This window comes from Pongo pygmaeus, chromosome 5 (genome assembly GCF_028885625.2).
Source record: "Pongo pygmaeus isolate AG05252 chromosome 5, NHGRI_mPonPyg2-v2.0_pri, whole genome shotgun sequence".
In the NCBI taxonomy this organism is placed as follows: Eukaryota; Metazoa; Chordata; class Mammalia; order Primates; family Hominidae; genus Pongo; species Pongo pygmaeus.
The window spans coordinates 45,813,132-45,832,297 of record NC_072378.2 but is presented as its reverse complement, the minus strand read 5'-3'; the positions used below and the strand labels follow the sequence as shown (position 1 = coordinate 45,832,297).

The 19,166-nt window shown below is 39.6% G+C and overlaps 1 protein-coding gene across 7 annotated transcripts in view; it reads right to left on the bottom strand.

Annotated features, from left to right (window-relative positions):
* RUNX2 (RUNX family transcription factor 2) overlaps positions 1-19,166 on the bottom strand; it is a 347,192-nt gene that overhangs the window by 198,377 nt on the left and 129,649 nt on the right. The gene's annotated exons all lie outside the window — the stretch shown is intronic.

Below are 19,166 nucleotides of genomic sequence, written 5' to 3'. Positions count from 1 at the left end.
TGAAAATGTCGGCCGGGCAGCGATGGCTCACGCCTGTAATCCCAGCACTTTGGGAGGCCGAGGTGGACGAGGTCAGGAGATCAAGACCATCCTGGCTAACAAGGGGAAACCCCATCTCTACTAAAAATACAAAAAATTAGCCGGGCGTGGTGGTGGGCGCCTGTAGTCCCAGCTACTCGGGAGGCTGAGGCAGGAGAATGGCGTGAACCTGGGAGGCGGAGTTTGCAGTGAGCCGAGATCGCGCCACTGCACTCCAGCCTGGGAGACAGAGCGAGACTCCCTCTCAAAAAAATAAAATAAAATAAAAACGAGGTGGGCGGATCATGAGGTCAGGAGATCAAGACCATCCTGGCTAACACGGTGAAACCCCGTCTCTACTAAAATTACAAAAAATTAGCCAGGCGTGGTGGCAGGCGCCTGCAGTCCCAGCTACTCGGGAGGCTGAGGCAGGAGAATGGCGTGAACCTGGGAGGCGGAGCTTGCAGTGAGCCGAGATCGCGCCACCGCACTCCAGCCTGGGCGACACAGCGAGACTCCGTCTCAAAAAAAAAAAAAAAAAGAAAAGAAAAGAAAATGTCTGGGGCGAGGGATGTAGGTACCGCTTGAGTTCTACAGGCACAGGAAAAAACATGCACAAAACACCCTGCTTTTCAGGAACTTAGAAAGAGGATGATTCCCTGACATATCCATAAATATCACCCAAATGCTAGCACTTTGTTAGGAAGTCAGACACACTCCTTACAACCAGGAACTTATTTGTTCTGGACCTACTTTTTAATGTAACAAATCTGGTGACATCAATGAGTGGAAATCACTTTACCAAATTTAAAAGTTGAGGCACCTTTGCTAAAAAGAACGGGAAAAAATGCAGTAGTAATTTTCCATCCCCATTCCCAACCCCCAAGTGTCCACGTCCCAAGATGGCTCCTGGGTTGGCTTTCTATCATCTTGGCTGTAACTAGAAAAACTGAAAAGCTATGCCGTTATTATTCCCACAATGCCATTACTATGTAAGCTTTTGTCAAATCTCAAATTTGGGGCCTTGAATCCACAAAGTCTAAGCCAATTTCTCTGGGACAGAGTGGTAGAGGGAACGGGTTAAAATGAATCAGTTTAATTTCTGTGGAAATTTTTTGCCCTCACAAAAGCCACAGGACTCGCCAGAGTCTTGAGCTAACAAGCATAAGAGCTACAAGAGCTTGAGGCATGTCTTCAGAGAAATATATTACAAGGGGAAACAGGCCTACAGGTGAGACATTTTAATGCCCAACCATGGTGCTACAAAAAGGCACAGTTTCTGAGTCCCAAGGGAAAAGTTCATAGAGACCAGGAGAAGTATTTCGGGTACCAAAGAAAGGACAATCTGATCAAAAGACAATCTTGGACTCACATGGAGGCCAGGTTGCTTTTTCTGAGAATCAGGGTCCACAGTGATCTCATCCCCCAAATCTGTGGTACTCTTGTCTGTATCACTCATGTGACATTTATCATACACTTCTTTGTAATCTCCTCTGGCAGATGCTTAACTTCCCAGTTCTATGTAAAATCCTTGAAGGCAGAGTACATCTTTATACTCCATTGTGTCTCTCAAACTACAAGAAGAGCTGGTTTTTAATTGACTGATTCAACCCAAGTCTGGCATTTTTCTATCAAGCTGGGCTCTGGGCGAGGCTCAAATGCATCTGAGGCAAGAAATGGAAAGAAAGTAATGAAAATTAATCATGTCATTTGGCCATATCATTTTGTTGGATCACTTTACACGGTCTCTACATTCAAAGACAAATACTTCCTACTTCAGAAAAAATTATAAACAAAGAGCTGTTAAGTTTCTTATTGTAAATAGTAACGAACTTTTGTTGATTAGCACCTATGGTTCGACTAATTATTTAATAAATGAAAACACAACCATGAAAACTACACATTGCCAGAGTACTGCAGTTGGATTGGCAGAAAAAATACCTACTTTTCCAGTGGCGATAGTGTGTGCAGTAGCTTAAATGTGTTTTTCATTGTCGAAGGGGTCTGATTTCTTTCATATGGATATTGTTAGGAGGCTGAGGATTCGTGACGGAGTTAAGATGACAGAAAATGAAGCCATGGCAGGAAAGACTACACAAATGCTTGATGCTCCTCTAGTTAGAGATGAAAGGTGGGTGGAGTGAGCACTGCGCTTTCCTAGCTCATGTCATTGGAGAGGGATACTCAAAAAAGTTGAAAGCTTTCAGTTCTTGGAAATCTTGCTTACTCTTTAGACTCTATGTGTTAGAAGGAGATCTTGAGGGAATTACCCATAGTGGTTTTGAGGTTTTTGAATAAAGGGAGAAAACAGGGAAATTGTATGGGCATCCCAATTGACTTCAAAAGTTGATTTGATCTGTACATTTCAGAATTGAATGAAAAAGAAGCACTTTCTCCGTATTTTCTCTACAGTGTTTGAATGCTGGTTCTTGCTGTGTGTAGAGAATGATCTTATCTTTAATAATAATTCCAATGGACACATATTCATAAGTATGTGTACAGACCAAACCATAGGCCTATAGGCTATGTGCTTTTCTGATATTATTTTGTACTATTAGAAGTTTATGACATGAGGATAAAATGTAAATGTTATAAAAACAAAAGTAAGTTTTAAATGTTAAAATAAAAACCAACCTTTTCTTTTTTCTTTACAAATATTCCTTTAAAATTAACCATTCATTTACCCGATAAACATTCACTGGGCACCTACTATGTGCAAGACACTTTGCTATTAATAGAAACACTGGGGAATATAACCTCTTATAACATGTAAATAACATAAAGGGTCTATATCCCCAAGGACCTTACAAGCTGGTAGGTAATAGCTGTACACAAATAACTAACATGAAGCAGTATGTTTTAAGAGTTGTAAGTGCCACAGTCTGGATGCTGCAAAATTTTAGACTGAAGGAAAATTTAATGGGGTGTATGCCATTTAAGCTAAAGAGATAAAATTTCAAAAGGCAGAAATGAAAGAAATATATTCAAATCAAACGGCGCCACATGAAAAGAGATGTGCAATTGGGAAAAGGCAAGGCATGTTCACCAACAGTGAGAACAGTTTGGCTAAAGCAGTGGTTCTCAGCTCAGGTAGTACAAACTCCTCGGGAGTTTGGGAAATATGTGGAGGCAGTTTTGATTGTTACATGATTGGGGGTGTGCAGCTGTAATCTGGTGGATATAGGCTAATGATGCCAGTTGTCCTGCAATGGGACAGTCCTACAGAATGAAAAGTTTTTCCACATTCCTTATGACTTTTGGGACATACACCAGAAATTCAAGTAGGTGAAAAAAATCTGGTTATAATTACCTGAGCCTAGAACCTAGTTCTACTTAAATATAAAGGGATTTTTTTTCCCTAAAGTTTTAACACATTGGGTTTTCTAGGAATAAAACCATCTAGAAACCAAAGACAAAGCATATTTTGTTTCATTAGGAGCTTCAACAAGAGTTGCTCTACATTTCAGAAAATCTTCACTAACAGTAACATCATTCTTAGTGTTTGAGTTACTAATATGCACCTGCATCAATCTTGATATGTAGCTGTCATATTCAAGGTGGTTTTACACATGTTCAAGAAGCTGGCTAGTTCATTGTGTTTTCTAGCATGTTCTCTAAGTATTTAGATATTAAAATGTATGAATATAATTTTGTTTTAAATTAGGTTCCTTTATTTTTCTTTTATACTACGGTAATGGCATCAGAGTGATCTTTCAGAAATTGTGTGGATATATTTAGAAAATCTACAGATTTCATTGAGGATAGTAAAGAGAGATTATCGAGTATTTGTTACAAAAAGGAGGTGTTGGCTCTAATACATTTGAGAAGTACGGGGCTAAAATGTGTATAAGAAAGTGACTGCAGTTGTAATGATAAGACTGGGCTAAGTTATTCTGGGCATAGGGAAACAGCCTGAGAAGCCTATACTTGGTTGAGTAGCACTTGGGGCACCACAGAGGGTCTGACAACATGAAGGCCTCATGTTGACATGATCAAAGCTGAGATTGAGGAAAACTGAGTTGCAGCACTGCATGAAGAGAACTTTAAGGAGAAAGAGGCTGGTAGCCAGAAGAATAATTGGTAATCACTACAATTCCCTATATTAAGGTAAGGAAAGGTTAGTTTTTACAGAGATACATTATTTAAAGATCAAAAGGATTTTGTGGCATTAGTTTTAGACATAAGGGAGATGGGACATTGAAGATGGCTAGAATGAAAGATAAAGATTTGGGAGCTGTTCATTAAGTCAAGGTGACTGCTCAAGTGATAGTGTCTTTGATGAGCAAGCAAGGAAACAGGAAGAAAGGAAAGCCAAGTCAGAACTTTTGGTAATGTCCACTTGTCCACTTGTAGGAGGTAGGTGAGTGAGGGGCGGGGGTTCTAAAAGATAAAGCAGGCCTGGTGCAGTGTTTCACGCCTATAATCCCAACACTTTGGGAGGCCAAGGCAGGTGGATCACTTGAGGTCAGGAGTTTGAGACCAGCCTGGCCAACATCGTGAAACCCCACCTCTACTAAAAATACAAAAATTAGCCAGGTGTGGTGGTGCGCATCTGTAGTCCCAGTTACTTGGGAGGCTGAGGTAGGTGAATTGCTTGAACCCGGGAGGCAGAGGTTGCAGTCAGCTGAGATCATGCCACTGCACTCCAGCCTGAGCAACAGAGTGAGACTTCGACTCAAAAAATAAAAGTAAATAAATAAATAAATAAAAGATAAAGTGAAAGAGAAAGAGGACCAGTCATACAGGCAGGAGAAAATTAGAATATGATATGGAAGAGACCAACGATGGAGGCAGAAGGGGTCACCAACAGGATTATACCTGCAAAGAGGCCAAGGATGATGAGGATTGAAAGTCGGCCAGAGTGAGGCATGGACCATGGCTAGCAACCTTCAAGACAACAGGCAAGCCGTGGGAGCAGAAGCCAGACTGCAGGAGGCTCAGCGTGAGTAGGCGATGAGGAAATGAAGGCGACAAGTCTAAGTGACTCTTTCCAGAAGTTTGGTGGTTAGGAGCAAGAAAAATAAAATATCATCTCAAAAGAGTAAGACAGGAAAGGGGTGTTTTAGCACAATCTGACCAAATAAATATTAAAGCATTGCAGGAATTGTTTGTCAGTTTCTTATCTGTCGAATAAATGAACTGAATCAAAGCAGCGTTTGTTACAACTCTAAGGTTCTATGATGAGCTACTCAGGCATACAAATTACACTGGTTAAGAAATGAAGCATTCCTAACAAAAATCTGTTTAGTGGAAATAGGATTTATCTCTCTAAGAGACAGAAAGAGGGGAAAAGATAAACTATGTACTCCTACTGGAATCCTACTAAAAACTACACAGCATTAGAATACTGGAAGGTCTCTCACCAAGGCCACCTGTGAAGAGATGTCAATGCCATCCTGGCCACCCTTCTTGGAGACCTGAAAGATCATCACACAACCAGACTGGGAGCTATATTGTAGCCTGGCAATGGCTCAGGCTTGGATGTTGATGCTGGATTCTAATCCTGACTCTGCAGCTCACTGGGTTTGAGGACTTGGGCACACTACCTAACTTCTCCCCATTTTTTTTCTTCACATTTAAATTGAAATCACACTAGTACCTCATAGGGTTATCATAAGTACTTTATAATATTAGTTATTATTTTTAGTTTTCTTTTTTTCTTTTTTTAAGATGGAGTTTCACTCTTGTTGCCCAGGCTGGAGTGCAATGGCGAGATCTCGGCTCACTGCAACCTCGGCCTCCCTGGTTCAAGCGATTCTCCTGCCTCAGCCTCCTGAGTAGCTAGGATTACAGGCGCCCACCACACTCGGCTAATTTTTTTGTATTTTTAGTAGAGATAGGATTTCACCACGTTGGCCAGGTTGGCCTCAGGCTCCCGGCCTCAAGTGATCCGCCTGCCTCGGCTTCCCAAAGTGCTGGGATTACAGGCATGAGCCACTGCACTCGGCCTATTTTTAGTTTTCTTAACATCTCAAGATTAGAGCTACTGCTGCAATTTAGTAGGCATGGAACTAAGGCATAGAAAAAAGAAGTAGGCGGGGTACAGTCGCTCACGCCTATAATCCCAGAAATTTGAGAGGCCAAGGTGGGTGTATTGCTTGCGTCCAGGAGTTCGAAACCAGCCTGGGCAACACGGTGAAACCCTGTCTCCACTAAAGATACAAAAAAAAAAAAAAAAATTAGCCAGGCGTGGTGGTGTGTGCCTGTAGTCCCAGCTACTCAAGAGGCTGAGGTGGGAGAATCACCCGAGCCTAGAGGCTTCAGTGAGCCAAAATGGTACTTCTGAACGCCAGCCTGGGCAATTGAAATGAGACCTTGTCTAAAAAAAAAAAACCAAAATGAAAAAAAAAAAAAAACAGAAAAATTAAGTAGTTTTCATCAAGTTCCTACAGATACAGACCAGAAGGAAAATTTCTAAAACATCATATGACCATATCAACTAGACAAGGCTGCTTTTTAATTAACTGAAAAGTTTATACTTGTTCAGATTAATTAAATATTAATATTTATTATATAAGGTATGCATAGTACTAAAATTAGAGTCCTTTGAGAATAGGACTCTTGACCAATAATATTTATTATCCAGGCAGAACACCCTCAAAATATCATATAATTAACCATGAAGGATTAATATTTCAGAAGGATGAAATAAGAGTTGTCATATTTCCATTTCACTGCCCTTAGATGATCTTGCTGAGCAATGTCTCTGAAAGATCCTCTGGGATTATAACAGGAACTTGGAGTTTTCAGAGTATCTATGGAATGCCTACAAGAAATGGATGGGTTGGCTAAGGCTTATAAATACATCAAAAAGCAGGTAACCTTACTTCAGAAGCATACTGCTCTCCCCAAGCCACCGAGTGATTTATAAGGAACCATGGCAGAGACAAAAGAAAGAGTCACATATAAATTCTAAAGTATTTCCCCAGCTTATAAACATTTTTTCTTATAAGGCTCAAAAGATGGCAAATCTTGTATATACTCAAGAATCAGCACCACTCCCAGTTTCCTTGTGTTTGAAAGCAGTGAACTGGCCATATGATAGATAAATGTTCCAGACACTTAAGGAGCTGCCACAATCCCACTGTGCATCAAGAGATGTTGTGATTCACACCCACCAGAGGGTTTGTCCAGACAACTTTAAAAAGCTTAAATCCTACCAAGGCACAGTTAAATACCTATGGTTATCAAAATGACAACTTCTGATGTGACTGATAGGAAAATATTCATTAGGGTAAAATGAGAAAAGTGAATGAACAGGCTACCTAGCTGCTCAATCATATACAGACTCTGAAAGAGGAAATTCCCTTGTTTTCTGTAAGAAAGTGAGTTTTGGATAATGCTTGCACATTGACCTAAGCTGGTTTTTCCAGCTCTGTAGAGAGTAAAGCAACAGATAGAAATATCTGGTTTGAAGCAGCTCATGCAACCCAAGGGCCACTGTAGATAGAGTTTTAGAATGCTGACACTTATCAAAAAGAAGTAAAGGATTTGTATTTCACTTTACATTATTCTCATGTCATCATTCTAGCCCATAATCACTAAAAAGAAAAAAAAGTTTATATTTAGGGTATAAACTTCTTGGGTTTAGCAATCAATTAACAGTACACTTATTCATTTGAAAACTTTACTGTTAACTACTACCTGACAGATACTGGGCTGGGACCTTGCACATAAGGGTGAAAAGACACAGTCCCTGATACACAGAGAACCAATAAATGATCATTTAGGAGTCAAACTATCACTGATGTTATAAACATTTTTTTCTTTTTTTTTTTTGAGACAGAGTCTCGCTCTGTCGCCCAGGCTGGAGTGCAGGGGCGTGATCTCGGCTCACTGCAAGCTCCGCCTCCTGGGTTCACGCCATTCTCCTGCCTCAGCCTCCCGAGTAGCTGGGACTACAGGCACCTGCCACCACGCCTGGCTAATTTTTTGTATTTTTAGTAAAGACGGGGTTTCACTGTGTTAACCAGGATGGTCTCGATCTCTTGACCTCGTGATTCACCTGCCTCAGCCTCCCAACGTGCTGGGATTACAGGCGTGAGCCACCGTGCCCGGCTGATGTTGTAAACATTTTTCTAATTTCAAACACAGTCCACAATGAGTCCAACTCATTGTCAAATTAGTCTTATCCCACAAATTAATGAAGATAGAAACATTTCCATTAATATGTGTATTTCCAAGATAAAGTAAAGATCTGGATGCAAATCCCTCACTGTACTGTCTCAAAGCTGACCCAGAATAATGAATAAACGGAGATACCCTATTCTTTCCAGGGAAAAGTAAACTGAAAGAAAAAGGGAACAAAAATAAAAGGAGGGAGAATTCATTTTTTTAAAAAAAGCATTTAAACAAATTTGAGTATCGCTGTATAGATTTCTTTGCTTTACATTATCATACTTACACTGAGAAAATCCATCAGTTTTAATTCTACTGGCAAGACAAAAGGAAAAAAACCAGCATACACCAAATGAAATAAAGACTAAAGTTGGAAAGAATTTTTCTCCCCAGCTAGAAAGAAAATATCTCCTTGTTTTGGAATAATAAGGTCACCTAAAATGCCTTAATGGCAGTCTATTTAGCATATGGTCCACCTTATAACATTACTTTAATATTTGATGTCTTAGTCAATTCATTCTGTTTTTAATATGCCTGAGGATGATATAAATGCCTCCTTATACAGACTTTTCCTCTTGTTTCTGTATGGAAAGATTTTATTTCTGTTGGAGAGTAATGGTATGCATTTTGTTTCCATTGGAAAGTATCAGCATGTATTTTATTTCCTGTGCTTACAAGACCAAAAAGAAAAGTGACCCAGGAACTAAACCATTTGGTAAAGACTCCTTCTTTTTAAAAGTCATTGATCAATATTTGGTAGAAAAAGAAACTGCCTGAGATGTGCTCGTGTTTCAGGTCAGATACCCAAGTGGCTGCTGGTCTGTAAAGGTGCCTGTGCCACTGTATGCATCCTTCACATAGGGCCAGATGGGGACAACGTCAGCCTCAGGTTCTGCCCAGCCAGCAGAACTCTGGGGTTAGACAAGCAACTTGTTCCTTTACTCACATGAGCACAGAGGGACAATACTACACTATGACTCACTGTGGTAATTGATGATGCCTTCCAGACATCTATGTCAAAATTAACTTGCAATTGATGCTCACTTGCTTAAGTTTCATTCAAGTTCAAATTATCTGCTCTGAAAGGGAACTGTTTACTTTTGTACGCACTTTGATTTCAACCTCCAAAACCATTGCTAGAAATTAATCTTAACCACTGAACATCTGCTTTAAAACCCAAACCCGAGTCCATCATTTTAACAACATCAATTACAAATATACTGTTTTAAAAACTCTATTGTGAATAGTGGCATATTGTCACCACACAAATCATTAAAACCAGAGTCCTAGCCCTGACGAATTATTCAAAACTACAGTTCAGAAATTAGTAAGCACATTATTTCATGCTTAAGGTTTGTTTTTAGCCAGTTTGAGAGCTCATTTATTCACGTATCTGTTTATTCTCACCTAAATCTCCAGGTACAATGTTCTGTGGTCTTCTTGTACATCCCTCCCACAGATACACATAAGACCTATAAGACCATCGATGTCAATGAGAAGCAATGGCAGAACTGTCATACCCCATCAACTTAATGTTGAGTAAACGGTGGAGTACCAATGCCGCCCCCTTCTTATTTCCCTGGAAAGGATCCAACCAGCACTTTCACTGAATTAGAAGTAGAAACATGGGTTGCTTAAGATATGGATATAAATAACTGCAGTGCACCTCATTGATTCTAAATCCTTTCATGTATTTAAGGCAATTTCCTTAAAGCAGACTGTCAGGAATGGAACCTCTTTTTTCTCTCTTTATTTTTAATCAGTGTTTCTCTGTACATTTTGCTTTATTTATCTGAATGTCTTTTTTATTATTTGTTTGTATGAGGGTCACACGAATGGCTGGGGGGCTTATATTTGACAGAATTCTTTAGCAGTTGGACAAGCCAAATCTGGTCATGTGTTCTAGCCACAGCTGCCCTGGGAACATTTTTAAAGCTAGTAATTTATATTATCAAATCACATTTTTTAAAAAGTTGCAGCAACCAATTAATATTGATAATTCATTTAATAAAAATCATTAATTCACTTAGCAAATTATGTGGTAGGCACAGAAGAAATACAAAATCAAATGGACCTAATCCCTCAAAAAACAAAAAGAAAAAAATAGTAAGCCTCATTCTATCACTATTTGGCTTCCTCCCACACATTTCCTGCCCTTGAGCATGTTTGTAGTTCATGCCTAGAACAGATCTTAGAAGAGTGCCCAGACTAGTGCCAAGAACAGCAATGGTACGTAGTAGGTGCTTAATATTCTTGTCAATTGACTTCAGACTCATTTCATGAGTGTTTCCCCATCTTAAGACATTCCTTCCTTTTGCACTTTCCTTCTCCATGATGTTGATACTGACTTTAAATGGCATATACATTTCCTAACAATGAGGTTCATTCCTGGGTCTCATCACACTGGGGTTGTGCGAGTACTTTTCCTGCTGGCTTCTTTGCCTCTATACATCGCTTACCGCCTATGTCTTCCTTATATTTGGTTCCTCTTGTTTTCCCCACCAAATCAAAATATCTCTGTTGCTTCACAACACTGGAGCTCTTCTGTGGACAGAGGTAGAATGGATCCAGTCCCTGTAATTCCCTGTCAGGTGGCAATCCAAAGCCCTCCCTTCAACTATCTTGTTGGGGAGTTCATGAGGCCACCCTAACTGCCTGCTCCATTAACTGAGACTTTTCTGAGTAGCTTTTACAGCCCTGCATCATTAGCCTGATTCTACCTATTCAATGTGATTTTCCTCTTCTCCCCAACATTCATCCTCTGTTCCAAACCAGCTGTTCTTACTTCTTCACATTCCCTGGTCTTTCCCTTCCCTGTGCCTGTAACACATGCCTTCAGTCCACCTAATCCATCATAACCATTTTCTTCAGGACCTAATTTCCTCCAAGTGATCTTGTCTTTCTTTCAAAATTTCTATTACACGCTAAGGATAGTATGACTTTTACATTTATGTTGCATTTTACAAATGACAAACTTTTACTATACACTATCCTCTAAAATAACCATTATAGGTAGGTGTTATTATTTCTATTTTTCTGCTGAAGATGCCAAGGCTCTGAGAGACAAAGTGGTTTGTCAAGGGTCACTCACTCTTTTTTATTTTTAAGAGTTGGGGTCTTGCTATACTGCCCAGGCTGGAGTGCAGTGGCTATTAACAAGTGCAATCGTACCACATGACAGCCTCAAACTCCTGGCCTCAAGTGATCCTCCTGCCTCAGCCTCCCAAGTAGGTGGGACTACAGGTGCATGCCACCACACCCAGCTCAAGGGTCATTCATTCTTAACAGTTCAGCACAAGAGCTCCATTATGCCATAGCCCCTTCCACTTACTGCCCCATTTCTCTGCTCCCTTTAAACATCCTGAAAGTGTGTTCACTTTCTAAATTCATTGTACTCACCTCCTAGCCTCCATTTCTCTTAATTTTCAACAAATGATCTTTTGAATCTATCCTTGCACTACCATCTTTTTTGCCAAGATCATCAATGCCTTCCACACTGCCAAACTCAATGACAGTCCCTGGTCAGCAAAATTTGACACAGTTGGTGACATTCTTCTTGAACAGAGTCCTTTGCTGTCTGAATACCACATTCTTTGGGGCTCTTCCTATCTCACTGGTTGCACCTACTCAGAGTCCCACATTGGCTCCTCTTCCTAATCCCTATTTCCAATGTTGAGAATTACCCCAGGGATCTGTCCTTGGCCTTCTTCTCTATCTAAAATTATTTATTCCAGTCCTGTGACTTTAAATACCACACCAGACTTGACCTAGAGCCTGAAGGCCAACTCATGGTCTAGCTCCTACCTGATCTGTGCCTTCCATGCACCATTCTCTGTCCCCAGCTATCTCTGTGGCTTCATGTCATACCACTTTCCCATTCACTCACTCTGCTGCAGCCACACTGGCCTGCTTGCTATCCCATAACCATGCCAAAGAGCTGGGCCTCAATGCCTTTGCTCTTGACATTCTGCTACCTAGATATTGATAGATGGCTCGCTCCCTATTTAATTCAAGTCTCTGCTCAAATGTTGCCCCATCAGCAAGGCCTGCCTGACCTACATGAAAAAATCATCCACCTCCCTCCCTCTGTCCCCTTACCCTGCTTCTTTTTTCTTTAAAGTACTTATCACTACCTGCATATTTGCATATTATATATACTCATTTGTTTGCTTATTGTCTCCCTCTTTCAGTAGAATGGAAGTTCCAAGAGGGAAACAAATTTGTACATTTTGTTAAAGGCTATATTCCTAACACATAGAAGAATGTCTGTCATATGGCAGGGCTCAATAAATACTTGTTGAAAGAATGAACATGTGATAGCCTAATTGAATACACAGTGCCATCTAATTGTTTATTAATTATAGTACTATCTCCAGGACAATATTTTAATTCTTCCAAAGTAAAACTCTGTGCCTTATATTTCAAACTTGTGTGTACCTGGCATACTCGTAGGCACACAGCAGATGCTCAATAAATACTGTGGCTGCCTGGTTGATTTGAGCAACGTAGAGAAAAGCAGGATCAGAATTTCAAGTATATTCAGCAATTCAAGTATATTCAGTTATTTTTAGGTAATTCTATGATTTTTACAAAGAAAATTAACTGTTACATCTCTGCTCTGTGGGAATATGGTTTTTGATACTGAAAATGGAAGATCATGATGTATGTGACCATAAGAATGTGTACAAATAACTATAAACATGTCAAGCTCTGGAGTTCTTTATGGCAAGAACCCAAGCTAAAGTAAATTCAACTGAAAGAAGAGTAAGGGTTGAGACTAAAGAGAGAATATGGGATGTCAAGAAATCCAGACAGAAATAAGGGCTGCTTAATGTCACATACACACAGGGAAAAGGAAATTAATCAGGAGAGGGGAAGGAAGAAGGCAAGTGGCTCAAAGCTGCAGGTTACTGTCAGGTTTTAGAAACAAAGAATATACAGCTACGCATTTCTGTTGGCAAGTTTTTCACAAGAGGACAGATTGTGCACCTTGAGGTTTTGCATCCATAACATTTGCCCTCTCAAACCAGAGACATTAACAAAAGAGCACCTCAGGAATTTGAAGGAGTCAAGAGGTTCTGTATGTTTCCAGATCATACTTAGAGCCACTTTTTCCCTCCTGCCACAGATTATTACACATGAGTTTTATGTAGAATGAATATATGAACCTTGAAAGGTCCATTCAGCTAACTGGAAGATTCCATTTGCAGTTTATTTTTCATATATTTTTACTGAAATGTCTTATACCAGAGAGGAAAAATAATCAACATTTTCTTGTTGATTTAATTTATTTACATAGCAAAAAGGATTAGAAACTGAAGGAGATCATAATGTATTTGCCAGTTAACACATTGGTGGCACGGAATAAATGTATAGTTTATCAAAGTTGTCACAGCTGATTCCTTAGTAACCCAATATTTCTATCTGATTTCTCAATGTTACAAAAGTGAAACACAGACTCTAGGTAGTTTCATCAAGAATGTAAGATACTTAACAAATACTCTTCATTGCCTAAAAGTTGGCACTGTTTTTGTTTTTAATTTCCTACCCCAAGCCGGGCACGGTGGCTCATGCCTGTAATCCCAGCACTTTGGGAGGCCGAGGCGGGTGGATCACCTGAGGTCGGGAGTTCGAGACCAGCCTGACCAACATGGAGAAACCCCGTCTCTACTAAAAATACAAAAATTAGCCAGGCGTGGTGGCAGGCACCTGTAATCCCAGCTACTCAGGAGGCTGAGGCAGGAGAATCTCTTGAACCCAGGAGGCGGAGGTTGCAGTGAGCCGAGATCGCGCCATTGCACTCCAGCCTCCAGGCTAGGCAACAAGAGTGAAATTCTGTCAAAAAAAAAAAAAAATCCTATCCCAGAATTCATCATTGCATTTGATTAGATCCCATATAGTCAGTCAGAGAGCCTTCATTGCCTGTGAAACCTTCATATGCCTGTGAGCTTCCTTGTCATATTAACCAGGCAAATGCATTTTAGAGCCACCTCTGCACACTTTTCACAAAGCTTTTAACCACAATGGTTGACTGGGCCTGTATGTTTTTCCACTCAGTCCCAGGCTCTCATCAGCCAAGTTGCCATTGCCCTGGCTTATTTCTTCTACTTTGTTCTATGGGCCAGCCTCCCCAACCTAGTCTCCTACTTTTCTCTACTTCACTTAGCCTCCTTGATGTCAAAAGTCACACTAGAAAGGCTGCTTTAGTTTTTACAAGCATTGAATAAAAAATAATAATAATTCAAATTACATTTCCAGGTAGACTTAGTAGCTTAAGGCCAAGCATTTGCCAAGCAGAATGCTTCTTCTTTTCCAGATATACTTATGAACTGAAAATGTTATACTTTTCAGGATTTTTAGAGTCTTCAAATCTACATCCTCTCATCTTTCATGTTTCTAGAATTCCAAAAATAGGAAAAAGCATTGTCTGACATGGGATCTTCCTTCCACCTTCCCTTCTCCAGTCACCCTATCTCCTATGGAGATGGTCCAGGAGGAAAAAAGAACTACCTTACCTGCTGATTCAGCCATCCCTGCCCTGACTTGCAGCCTTCTTCTGTTGGGAAAGGTTAAGCGTTACCTTTCCCTTCCATCCTTAGTAAGGAACAAGCTGCTACACTAAAAAGGCTATGTTTTCTTTTTTTCTACATATATCTTTTTCTCCATTAATTCCGCTTTTCTTTGATCCTCCACCAGAGCAACTCAGAACAAAAACTACAACTATGTAACCCCCAAAATTGATTTGAATTGTTTTTTTCTTCACATGTATCTGATTCCTACTTACTTTTGCCCCCTCCTCCCAAAAAAGGCATATAAAAATTGGCTAGCTTCTAGTTAGAGTAATCTGAAATTATTTTGGATGTGGTAAAATAGTAACATCTTACACATTTTTCTTCAAATTCGCAGCAGGAACCTTTTTTCAACTTGAATTTGATTTGAATCATACTAACCAATTTTAAATATGAAATGTTCAACACAGATGTGCGATCCTGGGCAAGTTCTCTAATTTCTCCAGCCTTCTTTCTCACTTGTAAAACGGCATCTTCTCTGTCTACTTTACAGAGTTGTTGTGAAGTCATCAGTGTTATTACAAACTTTGTATGCTATGCAAACATAGAATATATTATTTTCTGAAAGCCCAGACCATAGGGCAGGTCTGAGCATCCTATGCTAAGGTATACATAAGCCACTCCAAAAGATGACATAAAGAGATGGAGCCTTGAGGAAGTCTGAAGAGGAAACCCAAGAGACCTTCAAAGCAAGCTTAGAGTGCCCAACGTAGCATATTCTTATTCAATTAGCATACCAAACATCTTGTGAGCACCTATAAAACAGAACAGAGATAAAAGGAAAAAAGAGACAAGAAGAAAAGCAAGGAGAAGAATGTACACTTAATATGAGTTGTCTTCTGAGGCAGGCAACCATATCAGAAAATAATGCAGTGGGCTGTAATGTTTTTAAAGGAATAGATTTTATACCAATTTTTGTAAATCAATTTTCAAAATGTTCATTTTTAATCAAACAGGATTTACCATTTTGCGATTAAGACTCAGGGTATAGGTCAGTCAATTCCTTTGAATAATTAAAAAATAAAATTAGTTTAGAAAATGCAAAAATGTATAAAATAAAAAGTATATGTGAATATATATTCGTACATACAAATACATTTAGGAAAAAGTAGTAAAAGGAATTACGTCAAAATATTAACTGAGATTATCTTTGGTGTTGAGTTTCAAATGACTTTTACCTTTTTCTCAATGCTTTCTGAATTTTCTGAAATGTTTACAACAGATCTTCTTATATACTAATTAAATTAAGTAAATGTTATTTAAAATGTAAAAAGAAACAATTGGCAGCACTGAGCATCATATATATGCTTTTGTTACTAGTCCTAACAATGTTGTATTTTCACCAAAACAGAATTTTTTTCCACATAATTGAAATTATCAAAAACTAAAAGTATGATTACCTCTCTACAATGGCAGGGCATTTATCTACAATGATATTAAAGACTAACAGGATAAACAAATCTTGTAAGGTACATGAGAATATTCATTTCTTGTGACCAATAATAACTGCAGTTTCTCTAAGAAGAAAAGATGGCTTAGTAAAGATAAGCAAAGCCCAAGGAACTTAAAGGCGTATTGCTGATTGTCACAGGAGTCTCTCTTTACCTTGCTCCTTCACCTTCCACCCTAGTCCATCACACTTGACACTGTGCCAAAGACAAATAAAAGGACTACAAATTAAGCCCTTTATGGACCTTTATAGGTGCTAATCTTGGGTTTATACTCAATTCTGCTGGAGGCTCTTTCAAGTTAGACTCTCAAAGTTATTTCATCGGCACTTAGCATTCTCAAAAGCCCTGGACAGAGCAGCCATGGTGCAAATGTTTGCTCAATTAATGTAGAAATAAACAATATGGATACATTATTAAAGCTGATTTTCTTTCCTAAAATTACCTTCTTTTAATTACCAAGCTCACCAAGAACAAAAGCATCTAAATATCAACATTAGAATTTTACTGGAATATAATTATTTGTCAATTAAAAATGAAATAAAACTTAAAAAAGAAGAATTTCCCTGAATTGCTACAGTTACTTTGTAAGTTGTATAGAGGTCTTGAGATTTAAGATGCTATTGTACAAATAATAATATTTTCTAACGCAGTTGTTTTAAATAATTTCTAAACCACGAGCTTTCCAACAGCCTGGCCACATTTATGTGGAGGAGAACGGTGAGACTATGTTTTCTTTTCTTTTTTTTTTCTTCCCAAAGTCTCGCTCTGTCGCCCAGGCTGGAGTGCAATGGCACGATCTTGGCTCACTGCAAACTCTGCCTCCCAGGTTCAAGCAATTCTCCTGCCTCAGCCTCCCAAGTAGCTGGGACTACAGTCGCCTGCCACCACGCCCAGCAAATTTTTATATTTTTAGTAGAGATGGGGTTTCACTATTTTGGCCAGGCTGGTCTCGAACTCCTGACCTCAAGTGATCCACCTGCCTCGGCCTCCCAAAGTACTGGGATTACAGGCATGGGCCAGCATGCCCGGCCTGAGACTGTGTTTTCCTGAAGTGAAAACTATCAAAATCCATTCCAAGAACTGACCAAATAGCACCAGGAATAGATGTAGGAATAGAACTCAGCTATGGTTCAGCTGCAGGAGCTCATTGCAGTAACAAAAGTACATACACACACACATACATACATACATACATACATACATACATACATAATCTTCTGATAGACTTTTTGGAGCAATTTGTTCCAATTTAGAAAGGAATGAAAGGAGACATTTACAAATTAGCCGGAAATGCCACCTATTCCTTCAAACACAAGGATTTCTCCCTTCCCCATAAAAGTTTTTGTTTACAGCTAAGAGATGACTCATCCTGTTGAGTTCTTAGCAGAGAGGCATTTAGCAAAAGTGGTAATAACCAAAGGCATCTATCTAGATCATCAGATTTCCTTCCTCTGGTCAGTTTGTGGCACAAATCTCATGCTACAAAAGCTACATTTCATCCCTCAGTGTCAGATTTTTTCCAATTCAGTTGCAAATTTTTATTTATTTATATTTGTTTTCCTAACAAAAGAATAAAGAAACGGTGGCTCCATATCACAGAAGGGCTTCTCCAGCTATATCTGACAGTGGGTTGACCCTCAGCAAAAATGAGTGGCTGGGGCTGGTATGTCTTGCAAAGTCCTTTTCCATTAACTTACTTCCGTTCAAATGCTACCACTGGGCTAGGAGGTGACAAATTAACTACAATCAGTTTCTCTATTCACCATCCTCAGCATAGCTCCAACACAATCTAGAATGAAAGCAAAGGAAGAGGCATCTCTCCTTCTTTTCATTCAGGCTATTTGGCTCTACCAAGGAACTGCTGCACCAGGTCTCACAAAATATAGAACCAATATATAATACACAGAAAGGGGACAAAAATATGTTCTGTAAAAAATAAAATGAATGTTCATCCTGCGTTTTGGACCATCAATGCTTTCCTAATTATAGAATCCAAAAACTCTTGGATCCCTGGCCCCAGCAAATTTCCTTGCTATGTCAGATCTGTGCCAACAATGTAGACTTTCATAAATACCCAAAGAGAGTCAATGTGGGAATCTCCTGAGACATGAACAAAGCACAGGACCTTCACTGACACATTCTCCAAATCATCCACTTTTGTTCCCTTTGAATCTCAGGACCTTCATAAAAGCCTCCATCCTTCTTCATAGTGCTTTAGGCATTATCATGGCCATGTGTCCAGCCTTCTAGAAAGCCCTGACCACTGAAAGCTCTCACTCTGCCTCTATCACAGTACCTCTTAAGGAAAGGGAGACTGGTTTATAAGTCTTAAGTAAAGTCCTCAGGGGAGAACAGATAATCAAACACTTTTTATGGGTATACCAATGGGTGTTCTGTTGCTTCAGATAACCCAGTATATCCTCAGTTTCACAGCTTATTCCTCAAGAAAACAGAGCCAGCCTCAGTTATTGCAGAAAACATGGAACTGGCCCTCCATTGTCCCCACATAGGTTATGAAGAGACCTTTCCTATAACAAAGTGTTTGAGAAGAGCATTCTTTTTTATAAAGATAAACAACAGGAGGAAACCAAACCTCTCTCCAGCTGATTTTCCCTCCCACTATCAGTCCTCTGACCTCACAGCAAAAAAGGAGGGCCACTAATCCCCTTTAGGTTGGCTTTTCCCATGAAGAGACAGCTGTAGCTTTTACAAATCTTTAGAAGAGGTTTGAAAATAAATCATCTGGGGGCGAGAAGTGGGGGAGACCCAAATGTAGAAATCATAAGAAGGACATAAGAAGTGCCAAGGACCACTAAGAAAATGTCATGGACAATGAAGAAAGGAGGGCAGTGGAAGAAAGCAAGTTGTGACTTCTGACCCACCTTGAACTGTGGGTGGTTCTCCACCAGTGATGGTGCTTTGGAAGGGTAAAGTGTAGTGGCTAAGGGTCTAAATGTTCTTAACGAGCCATGGAGCCCAAGTTATTTTGGGAGGAAAGAAAAATAGGCTT